The sequence below is a fragment of the Muscardinus avellanarius genome (genome assembly GCF_963383645.1).
Source record: "Muscardinus avellanarius genome assembly, chromosome: 15".
NCBI classification, from domain to species: domain Eukaryota; kingdom Metazoa; phylum Chordata; class Mammalia; order Rodentia; family Gliridae; genus Muscardinus; species Muscardinus avellanarius.
This window is the reverse complement of record NC_137801.1, coordinates 86689400-86710785: the sequence shown is the minus strand read 5'-3', so window position 1 is coordinate 86710785 and position 21386 is coordinate 86689400. Positions and strand designations below refer to the sequence as shown.

Below are 21386 nucleotides of genomic sequence, written 5' to 3'. Positions count from 1 at the left end.
CGCTCTGAGGCTCAGCCGGGGCCTCAGTGCAGTCAGGGAGCTCAGGAGAGATGGCCGCCCACGGCCACAGCGGTGTGAGGCTGCTGAGCTCAGGAGAGCTGGAGGGGATTGTGGTCTTCTGTGATGTCAGGGGAACCAAGATGCTCTGGGCGGGGCTTCAACAGTCCTCAATCCTGGAGGCTGGAAACTCCAAGTCCAGGTCCAGCACACCCCTCTGTGCCTCGGGCTCTATTCCCAAGTGGCCCCCTCTCCCAGGGACCCCTGAGCGTTCTCTTGCACGCCTGTGAGCAGGGCTGGGAGAGCTGCCTGGGCCTCTTGTTCTAGACACTGGTGTTGTGGCTGAGCTCACACCTGGTGACCTGACACCCTCATTCCTGTCCACAGGGCCTTTCTGCACAGACGCCCACAGAGGAATGGGGCTGCTCTATGCCAATCTGTGGACACTATTCAGACCTTAAGAGATGGGCTTTGGACACAGAGAAGGCAGAGGTAGAGGCCAGGCAGGGATACAGTCTCAGAACACTGGGAACAGAGGAGGTTTCCCCAAAATATACACCCTGGAAGCATAAGTCTCCCACATGACCCTGGACACCCCAAGACAGGGTCCAAACCTGCCGCGCTCCCTGTGGATAAAGGGACACAGTCACCCTGGGCCTCCCCAGCACCCCAAGAGCAGCCTCTCTCTGTTCTCATGGACTCCGCCGCCCTCTGCTGGCCGAGCTGTGACATTGCATCTCACTTGCTTCAGGGGCCCAAGGAGTCCTGCTTGGTCTCTTCCTGAGGCTGGGCCTAGTGTGTCCAGCCCATCTCAGGGGCTGCAGGGGACACAGGGGTCCCTCATCGCAATAGCCCGGATGTTTATTTGAGTGAAAGATTAATTTATAACCCCAAATATGAGTCATGTATCAATAGACAACCCCAAATGCAGAAAAGACATGATTCACAGGAGAGTTAGGACTGGACACTGAGATCCATGGGCGATGCCCATGGTGTGGACGTAGAAAGGCCCCTGGGCCACAGGCATAATGGAGTGGGGAGCCCAGGGCTCCTGGCCTAGATATACATGAATTTTTTAGTTTCTTTGCCAAAATTTTGCAGTTTGCAATATTAAAGACCTTCACATAAGTGGGTGAGTGTATTCATAAGTATTTTTCTTTCTTTCTTGTAGTTTTGAAAGTTAAATTCTTTTCTAAAACTGTTTTATTAGCATGCAGAAATATAGTTAAGATGTGCAATATTAGTTTGTTACATTATACAAATATTGCATTTATTCCTTCTACAAAGAGTTTTTGTGAAATCTTTTGAATTTATTTAAAAGTTTATAATGTCTGTGAGCAAAGATTACTTTCTTTATTTCTTTATTATTTATTCTTTTTCCTGACTTATTGCTCTTTCTAGAGCCCCCAGTGCTGTGTATGGAAATGCAGGCATTTTTGCCTGGTCCCTGATCAAAGAGAAAATGATTTCAACTTCTCCATCTATGTAGTATGTATGTAAAATTAGTTGTAGGTTTAAAAAAACATGGTCGTTTTTAAGTTGTGACAGTACCGTACCCGTCCTGCTCTGTCAAGTGTGTTTTATTTAAAAGCTGGTAATATTTTATCAAATTGTTCTCCAGCACCAGTTGATGTGACCTTACGATTTTCCTTCACTCTGGTCGTGTGCCCTACATCACCTGGTCTCACGTGCTGTATCCTCCCTGTGAGATGACAGAGTGTCACGCTTTGGTGTACAGCTGGGTCCTGTTTAGTAGATTTTATTGATGATTTTGAATGTATATTCCCAAGTTATCGGGGTTCGCGGTTTCCTTGTCTTTGGAGTCTGGCTGGCTTTGCATTCCTCCTGGATGAGTGGAAAGTACGTCCTCTCATTCAGTTCTCCACAAGAGTGTGTGCTGGTTGGAGCTGACTTTTCTAAACGTGGGTGAAGTCCTGTAGTAGAGATGGCAATTTCAGAGCCTTTCTTTACTGGGAGTATTTGATTCCTGAACTCCGGCAGGGAATATTTTATTTCTGTCAGAACCTTAACCATAAGCCAAGGTCTGTTTAACATTTCATGTCTTCATGACTATGCCCTGCCTAAAGGTTCCTCCAGAAACTGTCCATGACATCCAGTCTCAAATGCATGGACACGCCCTTGCTCCTCACTTTCTTACTTCGCCGAGATGCATACTCCCTTTCGCTGTGAGCTCAGAGTCCTTCCCTCTTGCCCTTGAGATCTGGTTGTTTGAGTCTTGCTGTCTCTATTTCTCGCTCAGCCCACTCAGAAGTCTTTATTTCCCTGACCTTCCATAGAGCCAGTGCTTGGTTATTTCTCCCCCGTTCTCCTGCTCTTGTTCCTGCTGCTCCTGTAGTTGTTGTCTGCGTCCCTGTGCTACTTTGGATAACTTCCCCTTTTTCTAGCTCCTTGAGGTAAAGAAAGGTAGCTCATGTCAGGTATTTCTTCTTCATTAAAGTAAATATTTGCAGCCTAAACTTTCATCTTTTGCTGTTTTTTCTGCAAATCACCAATGCGGATGTTTTCTGCTTGCATTCTCCTTTGTGTCTTGATATTTTATAAATTCTCTTTTCTTTATTTTTAACCCAACACTTGTCTATGAGTGTATCATTGTATTTCCTCATATTTGTGAATTTTTAAATTTTCGTTCTGCTGTTGATTTATTGTCTGCCGTTGTTATGAGAAGAGTGAGTCTGAGTAGGGCGTGGTGCACACGCCTGGAATCTCAGTACTTGGTGTGAGACAAGAGGACTGTGGGTGCAAAGCGGTTCTCAGCAACAGAACTAGATCCTGTTTCAAAACGAAAATTAAAAGAGCTAGGGTGTGGCCTGGAGATAGAATGTATCTGGGATCAATCACCAGACCTATAGAAATAAAAATTTAAAAAGGAGTAAAGATAAGAGGAGCCCGTGTGTTTACTTCAATTCTGTATAAATGTACTAACAATTGACTGAGGATTTAATTTGTGTCTGGTCCTGGAGCCTGTTCCACGTGCTCATGAGAACATCATCATGGCCACTGTGGGAGGAGCTGCTGTGCGCGGCCCTTAGGTCTGCGGTGCTGTTGACATTCTGTGGTGTCTTTTTTTTTTTTCCTTTTTTTTTTTTTTTTTTTTTGTTGGTACTGGAAATAGAACCCAGGGGCCTTCTACCTCCTGGCTACACTCCCAGACCTATTTTATATTTTATTTGGAAACAGGGTCTCTTAAACCAGCTGAGGCTGGCTTTGAACCTGCGCAAACCTCTTGTCTCAGCCCTTCAAGCGTGTGGATTACAAGCGTGCGCCACCACGCCTGGCTTCTCTGTGGTGCTTTTGACATTCTGTTTTCTTATTTACATTGTTCTTTCTGTCCCCTGGAGTATTGAAAGTACTTTAATGTGCCAGGCAGTGTGGCGCAGGCTTGGAATCCCATCCTTGGGAGGCTGACTTACAGGATGGCGATCTCAGTCCAGCCTCAGCAGTCAGCATGCCCCTGGGTTCAATGTCAGTACAGAAAGAAAAAAGAGTTCAGGACGAGGTCTGCACTGTTGTGAATTGCTGTCCTGTCTCCTCCCAAGTCCGTCACTGTTCCTATGTAAATTTTGGAGCTCTGAGGTTTGCTCCATATAAAACTGTTTTATCTTCTTGTGAACTGACCTTTTATTATTCCATAATGGGTTCCCTGTCTCCATTACCAATTTCTGAGAAAAGTATGCCCGTCTGATAATAGCAAATCTGCTCTTCCTGACTTAAAATTGCTATTTGCACAGGATACTTCTCCATTCTTTTACTTTAAGTTGTGCTTGTTCTTAGACAGAAAGGGAGGTTATTGGACACAGCACAGAGCTAAGGTCTGTGTCGAGCTCCACCCTGCCATCTCTCTGCTTTGACTGAAGGTGAGTCATCGCCCTGGAACATTCTCAGGAGCAGTGAGGTTCCCCTCCTGCCACGAGCTCTTTGTGACTGTGCCTCAGGGCTTTGATGATGGTTTTACCCTCAATTCCCCCATGACTACCTTCTTCCTTTGTAGACAATACGTAGTGACATATTTATTCCTCTTTTCTTTTTCTTGTTTTATGACACTTCACAAATTCACATGACATCCTTGCGCAGGGGCCACGTTAATCTTCTCTGTATCATTCCAAACTTTTTTCTTTTAGTATATGTGCTGCCAAAGTGAGTGTACTCCTCTTCTCCTTCCACTTGACGCACTCAGCCAGGCTGCCGTCCCGGCTGGGCCTTGACATGCGGTGCTGAGCTGGGGCTGCACCTGCTCCCAGGATCCCCCTGCACCCTCCTCCCTCCCAGAGAGAGAGCCCACAGTGCGGGTCCCCAGACAGCACCAGACGCAGCTGGACCCCAGGGGAGGTTTGTGTTCGGGGCTGTACCACTGTGGGAGGAAGCTGTGTACCTTGCCCACAGTAATAGACGCCGACGTCCTCGGCCTGCACCCCGCTGATCTTCAGCGTGAAATCTGTCCCTGACCCGCTGCCGCTGAACCTGGCTGGGACCCCAGAAAGCAGATTGGAAACCCTATAGATCAGGAGCTGTGGAGACCGGCCTGGCTTCTGCAGGTACCAATGCAGATATGTGTTTCCATTACTGTGTAGGAGGCTCTGGCTAGACCTGCAGGAGATGGAGGCCGTCTCCCCAGGGGAGACGGACAGGGACAGCGGGGTCTGTGTCAGCACAATGTCCCCCAGGGATCCTGAAATAAAAAGAGAGAAATGGAAGTTCATGTGTGACATCAAGAGTCATTTTCAAGATTTCTCTTGAGTTACTTATTTCAAGCTAAATCATGCGCATGCATGTGTGTCTTTGTGTATGTATATGTGTTTTATTTATATTCTACAAGTATCCAATTTCACATAAGATGGCGTTTTCCCAGGTGCAACCCCTCTGTAGAAGTTACCTACATTTCCCCCCCTTTCCAGGTCCCAGAACTCAACAGTATGGAAATTCTCTTTTCATGCAGAATTCTCTCCCTTTTACAGATCAAAGCATCTCATGTCTGGCCCTGGAGGGTAAGATGCCTGTCCACCCAGCAGAGAGAAGACCTGTGAGAGCACTGAGCGCTCCTCATCTACGTCCTCCTCCCTCCTCCCTCCGTCCTACCTGGGATCCAGAGCATCAGCAGCCCCAGGAGCTGAGCAGGGCGCCCCATGTCCACAGCTGCACTGAGGATGCGGCTGTCCAGGCAGACACAGCTGAGCTTTATGTCAGGCTGAGGGCGGTCCTCCCTGGGCAGCATGCAAATGTGGTGAAGAGGAGAGAGACAGCAGAGGCCTGGCCCTCCCTGAGCAGAGACAGTGCTGTGCCCCAGGAGAACCCACGGGTGCGGGGCTCCCTCCTGGAGAAGGCGGCCTGGGCCTTCTCCTCTGCTCTCTGGCTGCTCAGCACTCTCCCAGCCTCAGTTACTCTCTTTACTCACTATGACCCATAAGTACTGGGGAATTCTTGTTTCTTTTTCAGACTTTTTTATTAAAAGGAATAGCATTATTGTTTTTAATTAAGATGATATCCATTTCATGAAATTGCAGAGATTGAAGATGTAAGATAAATATAGTTTTTTTTCATTCAAAATACAGATCAAGCTCTGGGCTATTCCACTCCCCAGTGCCTCTCCCGTGCCCGTCTCCAGCTCCCTGTGAACCTCCAGGGCTGCTGTCTTCCTGACGTCTGCCACGATGGCTTGGCAACATCATATAAATTGAAGTGAGCATCTTCATTTTAGTTTCTTCTTCTCTCCTAAAGACATCGACGGCCTTCATGTTTCCTGTGCACTGAGCTCACTGTCTGCGTCCACTCCTGTGACACCGGGGTTCTCATCGTGGGCTCCTGTGGTTGACCTGCTCCTAACAATCCCTCCTGCTGTGCTCTCCCCAAGAGAAGGGCTGACTTTGCCTCAGCGGTCGTCCATGTGGCTACATTGATCCGGCACTTCACTGAGAAATATTTACTGTTATAACTTTTCCATTCCTGACCTGACAAGTCAGTGAGATTCAACTCATTTCTGTCTTTTGACTCTGGTAATGTGCAAACCTTAGCAGAGGGTGGGACTCCTGGTTCTACCCTGAGGAGCACCTCAGAAGGACTAAGAAGACAGCGGAGACTGGGTCAGTCTGAGCTCACGCTCTTGCAGAAAGAGAGAGCAAACAAGAATTGGGAGACAGGCACGTGGTTTGAAACAACCCCAATCATCACCCAAGGGCAGCTCCTGCCAGGAGGAGAGGGAGCATTGGCTGAGGGCACTCACCGGCCACAGACCCCAGCAGGCAATTCTCTCCTCTGCTCTGGGCTCAAAGTGTCCAGAGGTCCTGAGCCTGGAAAGTTTGTTTTCCCCAGGATCCAGCAAGGACAGGATGAACTTCCTGCCTTGGAAGAGAGCGCAGCCTGGTCATGATGGGCCCTGCACAGATGCTGGTGTTGGACCAACCAGGGCACAGGTGGGCAGGGCTCGTGATGGCGAACTCCATGGAGCTGCGCTGACATTGTGAGCTCTGGATTGTGAGTCAAAGGATCAGATTGGAAAGGGAAGGGTCAGAGGAGTGACTTGTCACTGGGCTGAGGCATTCCTCTTCTGTCCATTTCTCTTTCACGATTCTCCCGTTTATCTTTCCCGAGAGAGTTTCTGGAATGAAGGGTCGGCCATGAAGAGGTGACAAAGCTGTGACAGCAGCAACAAGCCCAGGAGCAACTGCAGCCAGAGCCTTTCCCAGGACACCTGAGCCCTCCCTGCAGGGACTGGAGCGCCATGCGCCCTCTAGTGGCCACGCGTGGAGGGACACCCTGAGGGTTCCCTGGGAACAGTGTCTTTCATGAGAGTTTTGAACTTCTTGCACGGTTATAGACCTGTTTTGTGTTGTGTGCCTGTGTGCTTGTGTCATAAGTGGCTTCAGGTGCTATTCAGCGCTATAGTTACATAGATGGTGATGCGTGGTTTCCGCTGAAATGTCAACTACCTATGAACTTGGATTCTGTGGCCGCGTCTGGAACCACAGCGCAGTATCTGCTGCCCAGCACCGAAAGTGATGTGTGACCGTGGGCATCGTGCCTGGCGTCGGTGTTTAGCTGCAGGGAGCATTATCTGTCCTCTGCCAGGCATTATCAGTGGCCATGATATGAGGAAAAGGGCAAATAACGGTGTCTGTGGGATTGTCTTTTTAAATGTCAGTTTAAACAGAGTTTTTTGTTTAGTTTTTGTACTGAGTATTAAACACATTATTTTCTAAGCAACACCTCAGACCTATTTTGAAGAGGGTCTGGCTATGTTGATGAGGCTGCCACAAACCTGAAATCCTCCTGTGTCAGCCTCTACGCACTGGGATTCATTACAGCTGAGAGCCCCGTCATAAGAATCGCTTAAAAAAAGAACATCCGGTTAATATAAAGTGGATCCAGTGAATAATAAAACATCCAGTTCAAGGGAAGTGGTTCTGATGCAGAAAAAGAAACATTCAGTCCATTAAGAAGTGGTTCTGAGCCAGGTGTTTGGCACACGCTTGTCATCCCAGCATTTGGGAGGCTGAGACGGGAGGAGCACGGTTCGAGGACAGCCTCAGCTACTTAGTGAGGCCCTTTACATCTGAGAGAGACCCAGTTTCAAAATAAAGAATAAAAAACAGGGCTGCGGGTGTAGCTAGGGGTAGAATGCCCCTGGGTTCCATCCCCAGTACCTAAAAAAAAAAAAAAAAAAAGTAGTTCTGGTCCAGAAAAGAACATCCAGTTCACATGAAATGTTTCTGGTTCAGAAAAGAACTTCCGGTTCATATGAAGCGGTTCAGTAGAGAAGAACATGGAGTTCACAGGAAATAGTTTTGATGCAAAACAAATTTCTGTTTATTTGAAGTAGTTCTGGTCCATAAAAGATGAGTTGTTACAGCGCAAAAAAGATGATTTAATGCAATCCCTTGTTTGCTGTTGACTCCTTGACTTAGTGACGTGTGTTGCTATGATGCCGACAACCGGCAGCACTTAGAAGCAGGTGTAAAGCCATCCTGGGCCATGGGCCTGCTCACGTTCTGAGCGCCGGGAACCCTGAGCACACGGGGAGGTGGGCTGACCTCGCGCTGTGGGCACCATCACCTCTGAAGACATCTCCCAGAATGCCCTTCCCCTCTGGCTGCTGTGGGATGCTGAATGCGGAGCCTCCCGTGAGATGCAGGAGTCAGAGGAGGACGGAGCTGGACCGAGGTGAGGACTCAGAGCGCCAGGTGGCGCTGCAGGCCGCGGGCAGCCGCCCTGGAGTCAGGCAGGGTGAGAGCGCAGGTCACACAGCCGGTCCCTAAGTGGAGCCTGGGCTCTGGCTCGGGCCCAGGAGGGAATCTGTCACTGCAGCCTCTGCTTCCCTCGTTCATACCCCCGGCCTTTCAGTGTTCTTGAGCAGACAACAATTATAGAGTAAAAGGGTTTCTGCCTAAGATGATTTCTTTTTCTTTTCTTTTCTTTTCTATCTTTTTTTTTTTCCAGTTGAGTGGTTGGAAGCCAAGGTCATTCCACCTCTAAGCTACACCCCAGCCTTAATTTTTTATTTCTTATTTTTGAAACAGGTCTCACTGAGTGGCAAAGGGCCTCACTAAGTATCTGAGGCTGTCCTTGAACCACGATCCTCCTGTCTCAGCCTCCTGAATGCTGGGATTACAAGAGTGCACCACCACACCTGCTACCTAAGATTTCTTTCACAGATGCAATCTGGCTTCAGGAAGAGACCAAGGAAACCCACAGTCCTAACATCTGCTTTTGTTTTTGTTGCTGCTGCTGCATTCTGTCTGCAGTTTTCACTACCACACCCCAGACCTTCGAAAGGCTACAGTTTCGTTCTCATCCCAGTAAATAAATGATTCTGACTTGACTGCTTGGAACGCCTTCTCCTTCTGTCAAGGGCAGCCTGTGTCCTGCTCCCCACACCCAGTGACATGGACGTGGAGGTTTGCAGCACTTTGACTCTCACTATGCTGTATGATTCCGATGAATACACAGAAGTTTATGAAAAACCCCAACTCTTGCAGAGACCTCCGTCCTCAGGTGCAGAGGTCTGTGTCTTCAGCTACATCAGGACAGGAGGGATCAGGACTGAGCAGGAGGAAGAGTCAGGTGCAGAGGAGCCTCCCTGGCCCTGCTACCAAAGCTCCAGGGCCTCAGAGCTAGAGCCTCTGAGAAAGGCTCTCAGCAGCTGGAGGCGGCAGGAGGAGCAGCTGGGGCCGCCCAGCCTCACACTCTGCCCTGGGTGGTTTATGTCAGGGCCTCTATCACTGTGGGAGGGTAATCATAATACTGTTGACAGTAGTAAGTGGCCACATCCTCAGGCTGCAGGCTGCTGATGCTGAGAGTGAAATCTGTCCCTGACCCACTGCCGCTGAACCTCGAGGGGACCCCGGATTGCAAACTGGATGCAGCATAGATCAAGAGTTTAGGGGCTTGCCCAGGTTTCTGCTGATACCAGGCTAACCAATTGCTAATGCCCTGACTGGCCCGGCAAGTGATGGTGACTGTGTCTCCGGGAGATGCAGACAGGGAGGATGGAGACTGGGTCATCTGGATGTCACACCTGCTACCTGAAGATGGAAACACAGAAGGAAATAACCACACTATTATCCACAATATAAGGGGACCATCATGAAGGACCAGCCATCCCTGACCACACAGGGCTGAAGAGATTCCCGCGCTGCCCTCCTCACCTGGGAGCCAGAGCAGCAGGAGCCCCAGGAGCTGAGCGGGGGTCCTCATGTCCATGCTGGGTGCTGATGGCACTGACTCCTCACAGGTGCAGCAGCCTGTTAAGAAGCCCTGGGGGCCGTGGGCTGAGCTCTGGGCACATGCAAATCACAGGGCTGGGCAGGGCTGGGCACAGCTGCAGGCTGGCAGCTCTCTGTCACACGCACAGTGTCCGTGGTGACCCAGGTCAGACCAGGGTTGCACATGTTTGTCTGTGAGAAGGTGTTTCTCTGGGGCCACAGCACAGAATCACCTCCTTTCCTTTGGGGGCGATTTCTCCCTTCTCTCATGGTTCAGCGTTGCTGCTGATGCCTCGAGGTCTCTTAGTGGTCTGCGTCTCTGCATCGCGCCCCCTCTTAGCCATCAGGAAGGATTTTATGTGAAGCTCTTCACCTCCCCTCTTCAGAGGAATCCTGGTCTTTCCCAGCAACTGCCTGCCCCTGGCTCCTCTTACATCCCATTTCTGAGCTGGTCCCTCAGCCCTCTGAGTCAGCTCCTGCCCTGGGAGGGAGCAGGCTCCTGTGATCACCAGCACACAGGATGCAGCTGGAATCAATACACCACAGGGTGGGCTGGCTGTTGTGTGGGTTTTAAATTTACCCATTTTCAAGGCCACTCTGCTTCTGAGTTGGGTCGCATGGGAGGAGGGATCTGAAGGACACTTTGCCTGCTGGGCTGGGGCAGCAGGGCCTGAGGAGGACCCTGAGGCCAGAGTGCTGCCCACCAGGAGAAGAGCTCAGGCTCAACAGCTGTGCACACTCCTGTCTCTGAATTTAGGTCCAGGACAGGCTTTGGGCCTTCAACAAACAGGCTGGAGATTTGGAATGAGGTTCTGAGGCCGGGGCTGAGGTCAGAGCCGCAGGCTCTGGCTGGGCTGTGGGGAGCAGCTGCTCTGCTGAGCCCTGGCCGAGGTCCTGGGCACCAGAGGCCCTGCCCACAGTGACCAGCACCTTGGGCGCTGAGCCACGCCACGAGCCCACGGTCCAGGAGTGTGTGAGAGGCCAGGAGCTCTGAGCTGGCCTGGCCGTGTGGGGCCACTGAGTCAGCGCGGTGTCACTGTCCTGAGGGGCTGAGACCCAGGGAACGGTCAAGAGTGACCAGCCTTGGTTTACCACTTAGAAGGAAAGGACCACATGGTCATCAAGTACATATGGAAACCATGTGCCTTTTGTGTGCATGTAATAAATTAATGTGTTAATCAACGATACTTTTAGTTGTATACCAGGTAATTTTATTAGTAGTAGTGTTTTGGTCATAAAGATTGAATCCAGATGCACATTATAATTGAGCTACATCCTCAGCCATGTTATTTTTATTTTGAACCTAGTTTCAGTACGTTGCTGTGGCTAACCTTGAGCCCGACACGCTCCTGTATGAGCCTCCCAAGTCCTGGGATACAGTGTGCACATCACAGCAGACTGCACAGCTCACTGCAAACTGTGGAAACTGAGCATGAACACAGCCCCATGCAGGTGCATCAGCACACGCCCCCCCAGACCCCGAGGGGGCCCTGTGGACTCAGCAGGCCCCGCCTATGGCTGAGGACTCTGGGCACAGGCTGTGGACACACTGATCCACCGGCCCTCTCCCTCCATCCGTCTTCCTCTGCGCAGCCCCAGAGACTCTGCTCACTGTTTCCTAGTGGATTCTTCCGTGGGTCCTGCCCGCCCTGCTCTGAATACAGCAGGACAGGTCGTCCTGACGGCACATGACGGCAAGTTAGAGGCCTCAATCTCTCTCGGTCCAGGTCTATTGCTGACCTGTCCTGATTTCATGAAACCTCCTGGGAGGGCGTTTGCTGTCGGGAAGGTTAATAGAGATGACAGAATAAACAGGAAACATTCAGGGGCTTGTAAATGGGGTCCATGGGGCCCAGTATCCCAGCAGCCCCGTGAGCCTGGGAGCTGGGCAGGGAGCTCCCAAGCCTCGGTCCTAATGGGGCAGGACCAAGGCCACTGTTCCAGGCTTCTGAAGCCAGCCCTGTGCTGTGCACTGAGGGGTTTGTCTCCTCCTAGTGGCCGAGTGTGGCACAGCAACTGCAGGAACTGGGTTCAGGTCCCACAGTGCTGACCGTGATCATGCATCCAAATTCACCAGGCCGATCCTACTCCGTCATCACTGCCCCACACTCTGCAGGAAACGAGTGATCCCTGTCCTCAGCTAATCAGTAAAAAGCCGTGTTGAGCCAGGCCCAGAGCCGTGTGGTCTCTGCTGTCCCCGGTTGAGTGTTGAGAACGTGGCAGACAAGAGTTGGAAGCACCTTCTTGGACATGGAGCCTCGGCGTGGCCGTCGCACGGTCAGTGATGGGCAGGTGCAGGGCGGCGGGACAGGATGAGCCGCCACTCACGCTCCCTGTCCTCGCACCTGGGGCCTGGGACACGCTGGGCACCTCCTGTGCCCTGGGCTCTGCCGCGCCAGGGTGTGTGTGTGAGTGTGAGTGTGTGTGTGTGTGTGTGTGTGTGCGTGTGTGTGTAGAAAGACTTTCAATTTGTCAAATCACTGCTATAAATACTTAATGCAATTTTTCATTTTTCTATGATAACATCACAATGAAATGTTCTTGCTACGATCCCAGGCTTGGTCATTGTACTTGGAAGCCCTGCCCAGTGCCCCCCAGAGCCCTCTCCTGACTGGCACAGCTCTGTGACGCGCTATCCAGTGGTCACCCTGGGCAGTCAGCTGTCAATTCCCACCTTTGTGGTCACTCTGGAAGCACATTGGCCGTGGACTCTGGTCCCCTCTGGGTTTCTGTAGAGCTGGTCAATGAGGGGCCTCCCTGAGATGTGGAAATTGAGGGAGAGGATGTCAAGGCACCCATCAGCCCCTGGGTGCGGGGCTGAGGATGAGACCCCCTGTGGGCTCCAGCAGCTGAGGGTATCTGAGATTCACCCTCGGCTGCCAGGCAGGCTGAGGCCAAGGTCACAGGGTGACGCCTCTGGGGCAGACGCTCACTGACAGCTGGAGGAGGGTCAGGAACCCCCATTCCTAGTGCCAGCATTTTGGCCCCTCTAGCTCAGTCCTTGGAGGAGCTCAGCACAAAAAGTGAGAAATATCGCTGTGTGGTGGCTGCAGCGCTGTACTCCCAGTACTAGAGACGCTGAGATAGAAGAGATGGGGGTGTTGCTCAGAAGTAAGATATCCTGAGTTCAGTCTTCATTGCCACATTGCCAATGAGGGGGGGGTTTAGGGAGGGAGGGAGAGAGAGAGAGAGAGAATCTGAAGGTGATGAATGTAATAATTACACAAAATCGACAGCCACACCATGTAGAAACACTATACTCTAACCCACAATGTAAACACTAACCAGGTGCTAATTAACCCAACTTTTAAAGCTGGCAGTTTAGACTCTCATTTTCTTCACTTTAACGTGTCTTTCTTAGAATACCTAGGGTGGCTTCTTCTTTGCTCTGTGGATCCCAGATGCTTTATCCCAGATCGCTCACGTGCAGTGATCAAGTGTGTTGTTGATGCAGGAGACGTATCTTCAGGCCTGCGCTGCTGGGCTGAGCAGGAGGAAGAGAGTCGGGTGCAGAGGAGCCTCCCTGGCCCTGCTACCAAAGCTCCAGGGGCCTCAGAGCTGGTGCCTCTGAGAAAAGCTCTCAGCAGCTGGAGGCGGCAGGAGGAGCAGCTGGGGCCGCCCAGCCTCACACTCTGCCCTGGGTGGTTTATGTCAGGGCCTCTATCACTGTGGGAGGCCAACTCCAATACTGTTGACAGTAGTAAGTGGCCACATCCTCAGGCTGCAGGCTGCTGATGGTGAGAGTGAAATCTATTCTGAATCCACTGCCGCTGAACCTCGAGGGGACCCCGGATTGCAAACTGGATGCAGCATAGATCAGGAGCTTAGGAGTTTGTCCTGGTTTCTGCTGATACCAGGCTAAAAAATTGCTAACGTCCTCACTGGCCCGGCAAGTGATGGTGACCGTGCCTTCTGGAGAAGAAGACAGGGAGGATGGAGAGTGGGTCATCTGGATGTCACATCTGTCCCCTATTTTTGGAAATACAGAGACAAAAAAATCCACATTATTAATTACATTGGAAGAGACCTTCTCTGAAAATTCAGCCATCCCTGACCCCACAGGGCTGAGTGATCCCAGTGTGTCCCTCCTCACCTGGGAGCCAGAGCAGCAGGAGCCCCAGGAGTTGAGTGGGGACCCTCGTGTCCATGCTGGGTCCTGGTTGAGAGCATTTCCTCCAGAGTTGCCTTTGCTTTTCCACCTTAAACAGACTTGAGCCTAGGTTTTTGCGATCAGCCAGAATTCTTAAATGGCTTTTGCCCATCTCTCTTTCCCTTTTCAAGTCCCTGTTAAACCAAATTGGCAGCCTGCAGTAGTAGTCTTTGTCTGAGGATGGCCTTCCCTTGTATCGGGTAAAGAATTATCTAATAATGTCAGCACTCATTGCTTTGAGTTGGCGATATAGCCTTAAACTCAGCCCATAAAAGAAAACGGTGTGTGGACAGATCGTAGGGACAGATCGAACTTTAAACTCTCCTTTCCAGTTGGTCTAAGGAGGCCTACAGGTAAAACCAATTGGAGACTAATCTGGCAGCACTAAGACCCTGAGGATTTCAGGCTGCTAAAGCTGTACCTGGAATGTCCTGGCTTCATTGTGGCCAGGGTTTTTGCATTTTGGGAATTGACTCCACCCTGCAATCATTAAAGAAATCTGGGTGGTCTCTGGAGTTAAAGAACAGCTGAAGATAAGCTACTTTTATCTATCTTTCCTCCTTCTTTCCAAATAGCTCTAGTTGCCCAATAATGTTATAATTTAAACTTCCCTGACTCAGCTACATGTCTTTGTCCCCTAGTGCATACTGTGGCCCTACTCGGGTGTAGGAAAAAAACCCGAGAGCTTTCTTTAGCATTTGGGATCCAGCTTTTCCCTCTGCTTTGGAGAACACATGTGAGTGGAGATACAACCCTTACTTTGGTTTGCTGGGGTCCTCCTTGAGAGTGACAGGGTGTGGTTTAGTGGCCTGTCTGGGCACGGTCGCCTCCAACTCCCCAGAGCTTACCACTCAAAAACGGATGGATTTGCCTAACATTTAGAATATTGCTGGAATCTCATCTTATGACAGAGAGAGGTTTGTGTGGCCTTTCTCTGTCCAGATGAAGTTCCCTTGAAGGGTCCGAGAATCGCCCACCAACCCAAATATCGAAGGACTCACAAGAGATGTAAAATGCAAGCGAGGTTTATTGTACTGCAGTAACTCTGTCCCGGCTAGCCAGGGGTCGAGACCAAGACACTTTGGCCGAGGTTCGACCCCTCCCCACTCCACGCTCTGAATTTTATAACCCTAGGAGGGAGTGGTTACACACGAGGGAGTGGTTACACACCTCAGAGCCCGCCAAAAGTTCGAGCCCGCCAACCTTAGAATACAACCAATCAGATACAAGGACAAACAAGTACAACCAATAATTTTAAAACATGCATCCACACACGTCAGAGCCTGCTCTGCCTTTCCCACCCACCTTGGCTGGGCCAGGCTTATCTCTGCACTGAAGAACAGATTATCTCTGCACTGGAGAGCAGATTAGCCTGGCCTTGTTTGCTGATCTAGCTCAGAGATATGGGGATGGGGTCCCATTTACAAAGACCTTGGCCGGCAAGCTGGAGATTAGAGGCTTTGACCTTGTGGGTCCCCTACCCTTGTCCTTGGATGGATCTTGATTTTATTTCCAATCCTACCTTACTTCTATCTTAACTATATTTTAATACCTTATTTCTAATCCTAATATGGGAGAAGACTTCTCTAGTTAACTTCTCATACTGGGGGGAAAGCGCTTCTTCCAGCCTGCTTTCCAGCACCCCTACACCCTGTACTCCTAAAGCCAGTGGTCCAGCTGGGGGCGTCCAGTGTGGACCACATGGAGCAGTTTTAGTGGCGTCACTGTCCACCAGAAAACCGGGGCACATGTGGAGTTAAGCCACCTCCCCCCTGTTATGCCTGGAAAACACAGTGCTTATCCCGTCTCTCAATGAGGTTTTCTAGCTGAAAAGATTGCCATTTTCAAAAAAAATAAATAAATAAATTGGTCTTATTAATTTGCTTCCTTGTATTTATTTCACTTCCGAGGGGCCTCCAAGCTCCCAGCCTCCAGCAGCCAGGCGTGGCCTCCTCCTGAGCCCTCTTTCCTGAGGGCTTTTTTCATGCAAATGGAGCTGTAGCTGCCTGCTGAATGCCAGACAGTGTCCCCCCAGGTGTGGCCATCACCCAGCAGACCTGCCTGGCTAAAACTTTTACTAGTTTTTTTTTTTTTTTTTTTTTTCTTTTTGAGCTTTTGGCAAAGCTTACCCATTATAGCTTCCACTAGTTGCTGGTGACTACGACCTGCCATAGCGACCAACAGGGTGCACGTGGCCGCAGTTGCTAATGGCCACGCTTCCTAGACCCTGCCGCTAAAAAAAAACAAACTAGCTTATCTTCCGAGAACCTGTTTCTAACCACCAGGGGAAAAACAACTACCATTTGCTGGCTTGCATCTCCTGTTGAAACGGCGGTTTCTTGAGAGAAAACCCCGGCGAGTTCTTGTCTACAGAGAGCAAAGAATGACACCCGCAGACCTCAGGAAAGGGAGTAAAATGTTTATTGGAATCAGCAGGGAATGGGGCAAGGGTGGCTGAACACTCCCAAAAGGGCTGGAACTCTGGGTTCAGCAGCTGCCTCCAGGACAATACTTGAGAGTAGCCCAAGCCGAACTGCCTTCAGGTGCGGGCTGCTTTCTTCCAGAGTCCGCACGATCTGCCAGAAGGGAATAGGGAAAAGTGGCCGAACACCCCATAGGGGCGGTCGGAACTCCAGGGTCCAGTAGCTGCCTTCAGAGAGTCGCCCAAGCCACGTGCCTTCAGATGCACTCTGCCTTCTCTCAGGGTCAACACGACCTGCGAGAGAGAGAACAGCCCCCCAAAAAGGGAGGGGGTCCCGAGAGGGAGTCCCCCTTTGCCATGAGTAAGGCAAAGTCCCTGACCGCTTGCAAGTTTGCTTTTGGTTAGGGTGACTTCCAAGGAGAATTTGCATAGGACATTTGCAAGTCCTTTGAAGGGTCTCCTTTCAGGAATGCCAGACTTGCTTGGTGGGTTTGTTGATTAGTAAAAAGATGGCTTTGTGAAGCTCTGACCTTCTTATCTCTGAGCCTTTGGAGTTTCAGGTATCTGTTGTCTTTCAGGAAACTCAGGATGGCTTTGTGAAGATCTGGCCTTCTTATCTCTGAGCCTTTGGAGTTTCAGGCATTTCTTGCCCCTCAGGAAACTCAGGAAACTCAGGAAACTAACTTTTTTCTACCAAGGCCTTTTCCCTATCTGCCTATTTCCTTTCTATCGCCTCACTGTTTGGGGAGCTTTCTCTGTCCATTTACTCCTTTGGCTTATATCCTTAGAACCTGTTTCCAATTGCCCGGGGGGAAAAAAACTCACTGCTATTTAGAAATGGGTGCTAGCTGGCGTCTTCTGTTTAGGAACTTTTCTGGAGGTGGGCCATGGGCATTTCTCTTAGATTTAACCTTGTATAGGGATTTTAAAAGTGTCCCATCTGTGATGTGGGCAGAATGGATGGGCACTCATTGGGCCTATCAAGCCTACACTATTTAAAGAGGTTTCTTCCTGGAGGGGATTTGACCACGGGTCTTCCTTGGTCGGGGGCTCCCCATGAGCCAGAATTGCCTCCCAGACACTGGACGATCACGGTCATTCTGGCGGAATTCCTTATCGCTCCAGGAAGGCACACACCTCTTGGGGTGACTAGGACCACCGGCGAGATGCCCTGGAAGTCACTTTCAGAGATGTCGTGACACAAAGGCTGCTCTACAGCTGTTTTAAAGCTCAACAGCTCAACAGCTCAGCAGCTGGAGCTAAAACTGCTGCTGCCCACCGAGCCACTGGCCAAAAAGACCCGTGAAAGATACAGAGCCACATGCCCATGTAGCTGGGAGCCCAAAATATTACGGATTGAGAGAATACGTTTTCGGGAAACTGTTCCCCGGGAACCCCTGCTAACGTCTTGGACACACTTTCCCCCAACCCATAACAAAACCCCAAACGACAAAAAACAGAAAAAAAAAAAAAAACATGGATTCTTGTCCTAAGCTAAGGATAAATATGCATAGCTTGGACAGTTGCTGAAGATTTAAAGAAGTTTATTAAAAAGATAGAAATACAAGACATAGTTACAGCCTTGTGCCCAAAAGCAGGCCAGGGGGGAAATTCGAATGAAAATGCCAAAGAACTCCAGTTTCCTGAGTGTCTTTATCCTGCCCAAGTCCATGGCAGGCCCTTTGATCTATACATATGTTAGCCCATACCTCTAGCCCCATCCATATCTCTAGCCCCATCCGTTTCTCTGCTGTCTCCAGGCGGATTTGCTGGATTTGCCACAGAAGGGGAAGGGGGCTGCCCAGTCTCCATCTCCAAACACCTTTTGTTTTATCCCCCAAGATGTGTGAACTTGTTTCTCCAGGATCTGGAATTTCCTCCCATCTCTGGCTCCAGCTTTCTTTCCTTTGCTTTAGAAATGTAAATTACAAGTCCCTCCTGTCTGCTAGGCCTGGCTTTCTTAGTATAAAAGACATATTTTTAAAATTGGAAATCTTTCCCAATACTGATACATTAATACATTTTAAAACCTCTTCCCAATACTAGTACAGAAGGGTTTCCAGGAACCCCAGTACTACAAAAACAAAAACAAAAACAAACAAAAAAACAAAAAACCCCACTAGAGTTTAGACTCTCGTTTTCTTTATTTAAAAACATCTTATTTAGAATACCTAGGGGCTTCTTCTTTGCTGTGTGGATCCCAGATGCTTTATCCCAGGCCCCTCACGTGCAGTGACCAAGTGTGTCATTGATGCAGGAGACGCATCCTTGGCCTGAGCTGCTGGGCTGAGCAGGAGGAGGAGAGTCAGGTGCAGAGGATCCTCCCTGGCCTGCTACCAAAGCTCCAGGGCCTCAGAGCTGGAGCCTCTGAGAAAGGCTCTCAGCAGATGGAGGCGGCAGGAGGAGCAGCTGGGGCCGCCCAGCCTCACACTCTGCCCTGGGTGGTTTATGTCATGGCCTCTATCACTGTGGGAGGCCAACTGCTACTCTGTTGACAGTAGTAAGTGGCCACATCCTCAGGCTGCAGGCTGCTGATGGTGAGAGTGAAATCTGTCCCTGACCCACTGCCGCTGAACCTCGAGGGGACCCCGGATTGCAATCTGGATGCATAGTAGATCAGGAGCTTGGGAGCCTGCCCTGGTTTCTGCTGATACCAGGCTAAATAATTGCTAATGCCCTGACTGGCCCGGCAAGAGATGGTGACTGTGTCTCCTGGAGACGCAGACAGGGAGGATGGAGACTGGGTCATCTGGATGTCACAGCTGCCACCTGAAGATGGAAACAGAGAGAAATATCCACACTATTATCCACAATATAAGGGACCATCATGAGGACCAGCCATCCCTGACCACACAGGGCTGAGGAGATTCCCGCGCTGCCCTCCTCACCTGGGAGCCAGAGCAGCAGGAGCCCCAGGAGCTGAGCGGGGGCCCTCATGTCCATGCTGGGTGCTGAGGGCACTGACTCCTCACAGGTGCAGCAGCCTGTTAAGAAGCCCTCAGGGCCGTGGGCTGTGCTCTGGGCACATGCAAATCACAGGGCTGGGCAGGCTGGGCACAGCTGCAGGCTGGCTGCTCTTAGCCACACACAGCGTCCCTAGTGACCTAAGTCAGAAGAGACTCTTACAGGTTTCTCTGCAGGGAACGTGTTTCTCCACAGCACAGACTCATCTCCTTTCCTTTGGGCGGGGATTTCTTGCTTGTCCTCCTGGTCAGTGTTGCTGTTGAAGCCTCCTTCCTGGTCTCAAAAGTGACGCCGTCTCTGCATCGCGTCCCCTCATAGCCACTGGCAAGAATTTTACTGTGAAGCCTTCACCTTCTCTGTTTAGAGGAATCCTGGTCTTTCCCAGCAACTGCCCCCTCACTCCTCCTACATCCCCTTTCTGAGCTGGTCCCTGGGCCCTCTGAACCCTGCTCCTGCCCTGGGAGGGCTGAGGCTCCTGTTACCACCAGACAGAGCAGGACAGAGCTGGTCCTCAGTACATGAAAGGGGAGGGGGGGTGGCTCTGTGGGTTTAAAATTTTACCCTATTTTTTGTAGTTCTTCATTTCCCAGAGACATTCTAATTCTTTTTTTTTTTTCTTTTTTGCGGTACTGGGGTTCCTGGAAGGCTTTCTATCTCTGGGCTACACTCCCAGACCTATTTTATATTTTTTATTTGGAAACAGGGTCTCTTAAGTCAGCAAGGCTGGCTCCGAACCAGCGTGATCCTCCTGTCTCCGCCTCCCAAGCGCGGGGATTACAAGCGTGCGCCACCACGCCGGGCAAGACATCCTAATTCTGAGCCATACCATCAGCCCTATTTTATTAATTTTTTTTTTAACTGGGGTCATTCTAAGTTGTGGAGGGCCTCACTAAGTCACTGAGGTTGGTCATGACAGGCAATCCTCAGTCTCATCCTCCAAGTACTGGGATTACAGGCGTGCACCACCACACCTGGCTTCCATTTTCAAACCTCTGTGCTTCCTGGTTAGGTCTCAGGGAAAGAGAGGTCTGAAGGTCACTTTGCCTGCAGGGCTGGGACAAGCTGGCCCTGAGGATGTCACTGAGGTAAATTGCTACTTACCCAGGAGAAGAGCTTAGACTCAGCAACTGGAAATGTGCCTGTGCATCGAGGTCCTGACGGGCTTTGGAGACGCCATGGAACAGGGAGGAGATTTGGAATAAGGATCTGAATCCTTGGCTGGGTCAGAGCTGCAGGCTCTGGTGGGCTGTGAGGAGCAGCTGCTCTGCTGAGCCCTGGGCGAGGACCTGGGAGCAGAGCCCTGCCCATGGGGCTGCCTGGCAGGGGAGCCAGGGAGGGGCAGCGCCCAACACCCTGGTGCTGAGCCACGCCAGGAGCCCACGGCCCTGAGGGTGAGAGGCCAGCTCAGAGCTGGCCTGGCTGTGAGGGGTCGCTGAGTCAGCGCTGTGTCACTGTCCTGAGGGGCTGAGACCCACGGTCAGTCAGCAGGGACCAGCCCAAGCCTGGTGCTGGGCAGTCTGTTCTACTTGGAATGAAAGGACCTTGTGTATTCATGAAATATGGAAATCACAGGCCTTATGGGCATGGAATAAATTCATTATTCAATAAATGTGTTGATGAATTGTACTTTTACTTTTTGTGTACATCTTTTTTCTTATTTTATTTTTCTTCTTATATACCTGGGTTGAGCCCAGAAACTTCTCCCTATGAGCTACATGTCTAGCTCTTCTTCTTTTTTTAAATTTAGAATCAGGGTCTCACTGAGTTTTTGAAGTTGGTCTCAATCCTGTAATCCTCAGTCTCTCATGTACTGGTTTTACAGGGCATATCACAGTGCCAGCCCAATACAATAATCCTGTCTCAGTCTGCCATGAACATAGTATTATAGGGTGTGCCACGGTGCCAGGCCCTATACACTAAAAAGTGTGAAAACCTGAGCATGACCCCTCGTGGTACATCAGCACACGCCCCTCCCCACCGCAGAGCACAAGGGTCTTGGAGTTCAGGACCCAGCCGGAGGCCCTGTGGACACAGCGGTGCCACGCCCATGGCTGAGGACTCTGGGGACAGGCTGGGCACACACTGACCACCGCCCCTCTCCCTCCTCTCCCTCCTCCTCTGGTCACCGTCTCCTAGTGGA

At 50.6% G+C, this 21386-nt stretch overlaps 1 gene segment (V, D, J or C); it reads right to left on the bottom strand.

Moving 5' to 3' along the window:
* Positions 1–18728: 18728 nt before the first annotated feature.
* Positions 18729–19225, bottom strand: LOC308274043 (immunoglobulin kappa variable 1-27-like). The segment is given in 2 exons: positions 19171–19225; positions 18729–19051 (listed from the first exon to the last, which is right to left on the bottom strand).
* Positions 19226–21386: the final 2161 nt, after the last annotated feature.